This window comes from Pseudorca crassidens, chromosome 15, assembly GCF_039906515.1.
Source record: "Pseudorca crassidens isolate mPseCra1 chromosome 15, mPseCra1.hap1, whole genome shotgun sequence".
In the NCBI taxonomy this organism is placed as follows: Eukaryota; Metazoa; Chordata; class Mammalia; order Artiodactyla; family Delphinidae; genus Pseudorca; species Pseudorca crassidens.
Window position 1 is genome coordinate 36082272 of NC_090310.1, and position 8472 is coordinate 36090743.

General features: G+C 42.1%; 1 protein-coding gene across 1 annotated transcript in view; it reads right to left on the reverse strand.

Moving 5' to 3' along the window:
- Window positions 1-8467, reverse strand: part of DNASE1 (deoxyribonuclease 1) — a 27990-nt gene extending 19523 nt beyond the window's left edge. The window contains exon 1 of the mRNA XM_067706820.1: window positions 8340-8467. The gene's annotated coding sequence lies outside the window, so the exon portion shown is untranslated. The remainder of the gene's footprint in view (window positions 1-8339) is intronic.
- Window positions 8468-8472: the final 5 nt, after the last annotated feature.

Below are 8472 nucleotides of genomic sequence, written 5' to 3' on the forward strand. Positions count from 1 at the left end.
ACAGTGGTAATAGAGAAAAACAAAACAACAGAGACCAGTTGCACTTCTATACACTAACAATGAACAATCCTAAAATGAAATTAAGAAAACAATCCCATTTACAATAGCATCAAAAAGATTTAAAATACTTGGGAATATGGGGACTTCCCTGATGGCACAGTGGTTAAGAATCTGCCTGCTGATGCAGGAGATATGGGTTCGGTCCCTGGTCCAGGAAGATTCCACATGCCGCGGAGCAACTGAGCCCGTGCGCCACAACTACTGAGCCTGTGCTCTAGAGCCCACAAGCCACAACTAGTGAAGCCCACGCACCTAGAGCCTGTGTTCCGCAACAAGAGAAGCCACCACAATGAGAAGCCCACGCACCACAACGAAGAGTAGCCCCCACTCGCCACAACTAGAGAAAGCCCACACACAGCAACGAAGACCCAACGCAGCCAAAAACAAGTAAATAAAATAAATAAATTTTAAAAAATACTTGGGAATAAACTTAATCAAGGAGGTAAAAGACTTATAAACTGAAAAATACAAATCATTGCTGAAAGGAATTTTAAAAAGATATAAATACATGGAAACATATCTCATATTCACAGATTGGAAGACTTAATTTTTTTAAAAAAATAAATTTATTTATTTATTTTGGCTGCATTGGGTCTTCATTGCTGTGCACAGGCTTTCTCTAGTTGCGGCAAGCAGGGGCTACCCTTTGTTGTAGTGCGCGGGCTTCTCATTGTGGTGGCTTCTGTTGTGGAGCACAGGCTGTAGGTGCATGGGCTCAGTAGTTGTGGCTTGTGGGCTCTAGAGCACAGGCTCAGTAGTTGTGGCACACGGGATTAGTTGCTCCGTGGCATGTGGGATCTTCCCGGACCAGGGCTCGAACCCGTGTCCCCTGCATTGGCAGGCAGATTCTTAACCACTGCACCACCAGGGAAGTCCTTAATATTGTTAGTAAGATGTTAGCACTACCTGAAATTATCTACCTATTTAAGCAATCCCTATCAAAACCTCAATGACTTTTTTTTTTCACAGAAATAGAAAAACCTGTCTTAAAATTCATATGGAATCTCAAGGGACCCCCAAATGTCCAAAACTACCTTGAAAAAGTAGGACAAAGTTGGAGGTGTGTCTAACTTCCTGATTTCGAAACTTAGTACAAAGCTACAGTAATCAAAACAGTGTGATACTAGCATAATGACATATAAACCAATATAATAAAGAGCCCCAAAATAAACACTTGCATAAGGTCAAGTGATTTTCAACAACAGTGCCAAGACTATTCAACAGGGAAAGAACAGTCTTTTCAACAAATGGTACTGGGAAAACTGGATGTCCACATACAAAAGAACGAACTTAGCCCCGTGCCTCATTTTATAACAAAAAATAACTCAAAATGGACAAAGGCCTAAATGTAAGAGCTAAAACTATAAAACTCTTAGAAACTGCACAACATTGGATTTGGCAGTGATTTCTGGGATATTACACCAAAATCACCAACAAAAGAAAATATAGGTAAACTGGACTTCGTTAAAATTAAAAACTTTTGTGCATCAAAGGACACTATCAGGAAAGTGAAAAGACAACCATGAAGTGGGAGAAAATATCTGTAAATCATTTATCTTATTACAGTCTCGTATTGAGAATATATAGAGAACTCCAACAACTAAACAACAAAAACCAAATAACCAAATTTAAAAATGGGCAAAGAAAAAAAAAATGGATAAAGGACTTGAATAGACATTTCTCCAAAGAAGATATGCAAATGGCCAATAAGCACATGAAAAATGCTCATTATCATTAATTAGCAGGGAAATGCAAATCAAAACCGTGATGAACTATCACTATCCACCCATTAGAATGGCTATCATTAAAAAAAAATTACAAGTTTTTATGAGTATATGGAGAAATTGGAATCCTTGTGCACTGCTGATAGGGATGCAAAATGGTGCAGCCACAGCGGAAAACAGTATGAGATTCCTCAAAAAATTAAACATAGAATTACCATGATCTAGCAACTTCACTTCTAGGTATCCAAAAGAATGGAATGATGAAAAAGTTCTGGAGATGGATAGTGTGTGGATAGTGGTGATGGTTGTACAACAGTGTGAAAGCATTTAATGCCACTGAGTTGTATACTTAAAAATAGTTAAAATTGTAAATTTTATGTTACATTGATTTTATCACGATGAAACACCATTCAGCTAACAGCATACTTAACACTGAGAAATTAGATGCTTTCTTACTAAGATCAGAATGCTTTCTTACTAAGAATGCCTTATTTTTATCACTCCCATTACTGGAAGTCCTAGGTAATATGACAAGAAAAGGAGATAACAGTTATACAGACTGAGAGGGAAGAAATAAAATAGTCTTTGTACATAGATGACATGATTCTCTATGTAGAAAATCCCAACAAATCAATTTAAAAAAACCCTCCTAGGACTAATAAATGACTATGTCAAAGTTGGACAATACAAGATTTATACACAAGGGGCTTCCCTGGTGGCACAGTGGTTAAGAATCCACCTGCCGATGCAGGGGACACAGGTTCAAGCCCTGATCCGGGAAGATCCCACATGCCGCGGAGTAACTACTGAGCCTGCACTCTGGAACCCATGCGCCACAACTACTGAGCCTGCACTCTAGAGCCCACAAGCCACAACTACTGAAGCCTGCGTGCCTAGAGCCTGTGCTCCGCAACAAGAGAAGCCACTGCAATGAGATGCCCGTGCACCGCAACAGAGTAGCTCCCACTTGCCACAACTAGAGAAAGCCCGCACGCAGCAACGAAGACCCAACGCAGCCAAAAATAAATAAATAAATAAATTTATTTTAAAAAAGATTAATATACAAGGGTCAGTTGCTTTCTTATCTACCAGCAACAGGACTTCTGGTTTCTAGTTCCACATGTGAGGAGGCTGGAAGTCACCACTCTGTCCTGAACACCTTTTTTTCAACTCTTCTGGGCAAATACCTAGGAAGAGAATTACTGGGTCATATGGTAATTCTATGTTTATCCTGTTAAGGAACCACCAAACTGGTTTCCACAACAGCTGCACCATTTTGCACCTCTAGGAATGTATGAGGGTTCCAATTTCTCCACATCCTCACCAACACTTATTTGCTGTTTTGGGGGTTTTGGCTTCTTTTTTAATGGCTGTCCTAATGGGTGAGAGATGGTATCTCATGGTGGTTTTGATTTGTATTTCTCTAATGACTAATGATGTTAAGCATCTTTTTATGTGCTTGTTAGCCATTTATATATCTTCTTTGGAGAAATGTCTATTCAAGTTCTTTGCCCATTTTCTTTTTTTTTTTAAGATTATCATTTTTTAAAATTTTATTTTTTGGCTATGTTGGGTCTTCACTGCTGCACACGGGCTTTCTCTAGTTGCTGCGAGCGGGGGCTACTCTTTGTTGTGATGGGTGGGCTTCTCATTGAGGTGGCTTCTCTTGTTGCAGAGCACAGGCTCTAGGCGTGAGGGCTTCGGCAGTTGTGGCGCACAGGTTCTAGGGCTCACGGGCTCTAGAGCACAGGCTCAGTAGTTGTGGTGCATGGGCTTAGTTGCTCCACGGCATGTGGGATCTTCCTGGGCCAGGGATCGAACCCGTGTCCCCTGCATCGGTAGGCAGATTCTTAACCACTGCACCACCAGGGAAGTCCCTTTGCCCATTTTCTAATTGGGTTTTTCCTTTCTGTCGTTAAGTGGTAAGAGCTCTTTGTATACTGTGGATAACAGACCCTTATAAGATATATGATTTTAAAATGTTTCCTCCCATTTTGTGGGTTTTCTTTCCCCTCTCTTGATAGTCCTCTTTGATGCACCAAAGCTTTAAATTTTGATGAAGTCCGGTTTATCTACTGAATTCTTTTGTTGCTTGCTTGTGCTTCTGGTGCTCTATCTAGAAACCATTGTCAAATCCAAGGTCATGAAGATTTACCTGTTTTCTTCTATGAGTTTTATGGTTTTACTCTTACATTTAGGTCTTTGATCCATTTTGAGTTAATTTTTCTATATGTATGGTATGAGGTAAGAATCCAACTTCATTCTTTTGCATGTGTATATTCTGTTGTCCCAGCATCATTCATTCAAGAAATTACTGTTTCCCCATGGAATGGTCTTGGCATTCTTGTGAAAAATCAATTGCCCATGAATGTATGGGTTTATTTCTGGGCACTTAATTCTATTCCACTGATTTGAATGTCTATTCTTATGCCAGTAGCACAGTCTAGATTACTGTAGCTCTGTAAGTAAGTTTTGAAATCAGAAGTGTGCATCCTCCAACTTTGTTCTTTTTCAAGATTGGCTATTTAGGACCCCCTGCAATTTCATATGAACTTCAAGTTTTTCCATTTCTGCAAAAAAGTCTATTGGGATTTTGGCAGGTATTACACTGATCTGTGGATTGCTTGGGGGGAGTATTGCTATCTTAACAATATTAAGTGAAAGATGACTTAATTTTAACATCAAAATTATGAGTGGCATTATCAACTTTATTAAGGAGAATGCTGTTCTGCAGTTGAGGTCAGTACGTCTGCATGCAACCTCCCCTCAAACTCACCTAGCAAAATTAACAGAAGTATATATCCCACAATGGCAGCAGTGGTAGACAGAAATGCAGCATAACCTAGAATGACTTTTGTACACTTTGACATGTGAAACAGTCATTTCCCCTCTGGATTTCAACAATTTTGGCAGTGTAGGAAACAGGATTATACAACAGTAAATAAAAGCTTATACGACCAAAGAACTGAGAATATAGACAACTCTTCCCTTGTTCAATCTGCCCTCTCCCTAGCCCCTGCCAAGATAAATGAGAGGCAGCTGGGCAGGTTTTGGTTTTGTAATTTATAACCAAACCACAGACCTGGGAAAAGGGCCTTTCACTTCTTCCACAGAACTGTTTAAAACATTAACTCTGTGGAAGATGCCAGAAGTTTCCAAAAAGGAAATATTCCAGGAGGGTAATGAAGTGATAATCATAGCATATTCAACCTTTGCCTGTTTCCCCTGGACCCCAAATCTACTCCTATGGGCTTCTATGGGCTTGAAAATCAGAGTCTCCACTTGGAATAACACTCTTTACATTGTGTCTAAATTTTTCCACACACTTCTGCATCTATTCTCCTTCTGAAAAACTATGTAAAGTTTATCAAACATAAGGACAATTCTGACCTTTTAATATATTAAATGTTCCTTCATGTCCCTGGCTTTAGTGTTTTGGCAGGGAAGTTCTGCCACAAATGCCGGCGGGGAGCAAACATGCAGTATTCCCACTGAAATAACATGGACTCGATAACATTGTTTTTGGATATTGTCCCTCAGCTTAGTCACACTCGGTGACTCCTGTAATTCCAGTGGAAGAGTGTGAACCTCAGAGCTTCTGCTGGAGCTAAGTCACAATTGGGTCCAGGTCAAGGGGGCTCCCATGGTTCACCTTGGGTCAAAGAGAAAGCTGCCCCAGAACTTTGTTCCTTGAAGGGAGAAATCATGTCTAACTCTAAATTCCAATCAGCCCTCACTCAGCTTTTGGCATCTCTTTTATATTTAGCCTATAGGATTTGCTCAGTAGGTATTGGCTAAATGTAGTGACCATCAGTCTCTAACTTAGAGACCATCAGAATCATCTGTGAAACTTTCAAAAGACACAGGCTGGGAACCCTACCCAAGATTTATTTAGCAGGTCTAAGGGTGGTGTCCAAGTATTCCAGTTTAAAATATTCCACAGGTAAATCAGTTGAGAAGCTAAGGTTTAAGGAACACTCCCCTCTCTAAACTACACTTCAATAACTCATTTTGCTTAAAATGGCCAGATTGAGCAGGTGACAGAGGGGAGAAAGGGAGCAGTTTTCTTCCCCAGGCTTCTAAGAGATTTAAATCCTAAATTAGAGAAAAATATGCATCACCTTCACAACTGTCCTTCACATCATCCCAGCCATGTCCCCATGCATTAATCAATTTTTTGTACTGTACTGTATGATGTTTTGACATCTTAAAAATCTCGCTGGTGGGGAGAGACTAACCTTCCCAGGACTAACTAATTCCCAAAGATAGTAATCAATTTACTTGGGAGCAGCCTCTCACATGCACACTCATCAATTCCTTTATCTCCCACAGATGAAGTCAATATTGCCCCTGCCCTGAATCATCCCAGGCCAGGTACCAGGCATCTAGGGACCATCCCTGTAGCCCAAAGCCCACCCTAATTACTCAAACTAGCTAGTCCTGAACTGTTTACCTTGCCCTGCCTTGCCTTTTTCAGTGAATAAGACTCCAACCTAGGCTTTCCCCTCATTCCTGCTTCTGCCTCCTGACCAAAACCTTCCCTGTGTGGCATGGCATGCCCTCTTCTCTCTGGAAATGTAATACATTTTTCTTTCAATGGCACTGGCTTCTCCGTGTTCTCACCCAGTCACTTCTTATAAATTAATATCCCACTGGTACAGATGAGACACTCCACCGCTACCACTCTTGTGCTGTCTACTTAGCTAATCCAGTTGGAAACCATATTACAAACTAACTTAGGTTTCCAAAACCAGAGAGCAAGTAACACCTCCTAGCACCTTCATACACAGAAAGTTCTTCGAAGTCCTATTAGCATTTGAAACTCAACACTCAGAACTAAATGCTGTATGACCCAGCAATCAGTCTTAGGTATATACCCCAGAGAACAAAAACACAAACACTCATACACGAATGTTCACATGACCATTAGCTGTGATAGTCAAAACGCGGAAACAGTCCAAATGTCCATCAACTGATAAATGGATAAATAAAATGTTGTATATCCATAAAGGGGAATATTATCCTATCATTAATAGAACTGAAGAATTGATTCATGCTACATGGATGACATTTAAAAACATTACATTACATAAAAACATTACATTAAGTAAAAGCCAGACAGAAGGCGACATATATTGTACGATACTGTAAGGTCCGTTGGCCCGGGTGAAAGGAGGCCCGGGGGGTAAGAGAAAACATCGACCAGTATGAGGAAGGAGAGGCATTGGGACATAACGACCTCACCTGTTCTGGGAATCAACAAGAGACTCTATAACTTTCTGCCCAGAAAACAATGGGGCTGACGGGAAGGGAAAATGGGCTTATGCCCCACAACAGACCAACCAACACCTGGCCCTGCTGTATTCTCACCAAATAAGGAATTACCCTGTATAGCAACCCCCCCACACCCGCAAACCACCCTTCCCTTACACCCCAATAAAAATCTCCCACGCCCAGGACTGGGCGCGACTTCTCTGGCCCCTTTCTCTCGGACCAGTGAACCTCGCCCCAGAGCGCTCCCTAATAAAGCTCCCTTGAAGCTTTCCTCTGTTTCGCGGTGCTGTTTGTTAAGATCCGACCTTACACGATACCATTTATATAAAATATACAGAATAGGCAAATCCATAGAAACAGAAAGTAGATTGGTGGTTGCCAGAGGGAGTAAGGGGGAATGAGGAGTAACTGCTCAGGGGTACAGAGATTTCTATTTGGGGTTATAAAATGTTCTGGAATTAGATTGTGATGATGGTTGCAAAACCTTGTGAATATACTAATAACCAACACTTTAAGAGAGTGAATTTTAAAATATGTAAATTTTATCTTAAGGAGAAAAAGCTAAATGTATTAGCTCCCTTCCAAATCTACTCTCTCTCCTATGTTCATTATTTCAGTAACTAGGACCACGTTCTACTCAGATGCTCGGGCCAGAAACCTATAACTTTTTTTTCCCAAAAACCTACAAATGTTAACAACTAATTAGGTCACGGCAATTCAAACGTCTTAATATCTCTCCCTTCTCCCACTCCAACTCCTAATTCAGGCCGCGCTCATTTCTCGCCTTCATTACAGCAGCTTCCTAATGGGCCTCCCGGCCTCCGGGCTTGCCTCTCCAGATCAATTTTTACATTGCAACTAGAACCTCCTTTACAAACAAAATCTTTGCCGGCTCCCAATGACCCCAGGTTGAAGTTAGAACCTTTAGTAGATTTATAAAGTCTCTCAGACTTCAGCCCGCGGCGAACCTCTCCGGCTTCACGTTCCCCTCACGCCCGGACAGTCTGCACCTGGCAGCCTGGAGAGGGTGGGTATCGCCTAGGCCCCGGCCCGCATTGGGTGACCCTCCCTCCAGGCCTCAACCTGCTCGCAAGCGTCTCGGGAAGGAAGATTTTCCCTCACCCGCCAACCCCCGCCCCCAGCTCTGGCGCCTCCGTTTACCCGTCGGCTCCTCAGACAGGTACGCTCTGAGGGGCCGCCAATGAATCCGCATACATTTCCTGTGTGAACCGTGGTGCACCCGAATTTCAACTTAAAACTGCGGCGGAGCCCTAAACTCACCCCGACTCTTCCTCAACACTTAGTAGACTTTGCCGGGCGCCGCCTAGAAACGCAGCCACATTGCCCACGGGCGCCGCGCTCCGCCTAGTCCCGCCCTGCCGCTCGCCCCGGCCCCGGAGGAGTATGGGAAACG